Below are 1,584 nucleotides of genomic sequence, written 5' to 3'. Positions count from 1 at the left end.
TTTACGGTGGGCTGTACTACCACTTTATGGAAGCAATTTAACTTGCTAATCATCATTCCAAGTTACTGCATCTATATAACTCCAGTGTAGTACTTTAAAATGGACTTCATATGAATCGTGTCACTGGTCACATGGCAAGCATACACCAAAATAATTTGGTCTGCTCTTCCTTTAACTTGGGTTCAGTTATTTGACCCCATATAGGCTAAAAATCATCTACACATTGACGCTTTTGTACACAGATACATGTATAGTCTACAAACACTGGCAGCAGAATTAGTCATATTAAACAGCTCTGTTCAGCCACAACAGAGATGGACCATACATTCACACAAACCCGACTGTAACCCTGCATTCACACTTAAAGGCGACAAATCAATAGGTGCGAATTAGAACCATGACAACAAAATTCAAAAGAGTCAAGTCAAGAGAGGCTTTATTGTCATTTCAGCTATATACAAGTATATCCTGAAAGTGTGGTCCTTAAATTCAAGTCATGGCAGCAAGCACATGGACAGAGGGACGGTATCATCAGGTCCCAAACTATTCAAATGTGTAATTAATTAATAACTTTTTAGAACGTGTTTTGGTGCTTTTGTCAGTTAAATAAAGGTTCAACAGAACAAACACTTAACAGACTCTTGTTTTTATTGCATTTTACTAAAAATTACAACTGGGGTTTGTCCTAGTCTGTGTACCATTTTGTACATAAGCATATCCTGGTCCGAGTCCACACCTTTGCAAAAGAGAAGTCTTATTTTTTTTCTTTTCAATTTTCAATTTACTCTCTCAAAACTAAATTTTGGAGGTTTTGTCTATAGAATTGTCACAATTATTACTTAATGGCCTAATTGTACTAATTTACTTACAACAAACATTAGGTTTATGACTTAAAGTTCATTAAAATCAAACCCCTGATCCATTATACTTTGATTATTATATTTCAGAGCTAGCTTATAGGTTAAGTTACTGGTCTGTTAATTGAAGGGTTGCTGTTCGAAGCCCTTTCACCTTCAACTTGCCAAATGTAAATGATTGTTAGTCATGGTCCTTCAACTAGGTATAACTAGGTCATAGACTTAAACCTGTTAACCAGTTATATGTATTATTTACACTGTACTGTAGTACATTTGTCCAAATAGTTTTTGACATAGTTTTTGGGTTAATTATGAAATACTTAAATGTGAAGGTAATCTGCCAAGAAATGTCAATATTAAAGAATCAATAGCCATTTTAAAAGATTTCAACACATTTCTGACAAAACCGGCCTGTCGAATGTTTGTAAACAATAGTCTGCCATGTGGCATGTGGCAAACTGATGGAAGCCGAGATATGTAGCTGGGAATTGTAGTTTAATTCAAGTGTAAAGCGCACAACGCTACGAGCCGCTGAACTACACATCCTGGTATTGTAGTGCTGCGATCTGATTGGATGTTGGGTGTTTAGAGCAGTGGGGCGGAGGGAACGCCCCCCCCTCCCAGTGTGTAGCGTTTTCCACACTGAGCTCGAGGACCAGAGGAGAGAAATGACAACCTGGAGAGAGTCGCGAGGTGAATCGTTGTAAACACTTTTACCGACTAAATA

The sequence above is a fragment of the Trichomycterus rosablanca genome, chromosome 23 (genome assembly GCF_030014385.1).
Source record: "Trichomycterus rosablanca isolate fTriRos1 chromosome 23, fTriRos1.hap1, whole genome shotgun sequence".
In the NCBI taxonomy this organism is placed as follows: domain Eukaryota; kingdom Metazoa; phylum Chordata; class Actinopteri; order Siluriformes; family Trichomycteridae; genus Trichomycterus; species Trichomycterus rosablanca.
This window is presented reverse-complemented; position numbering follows the sequence as displayed.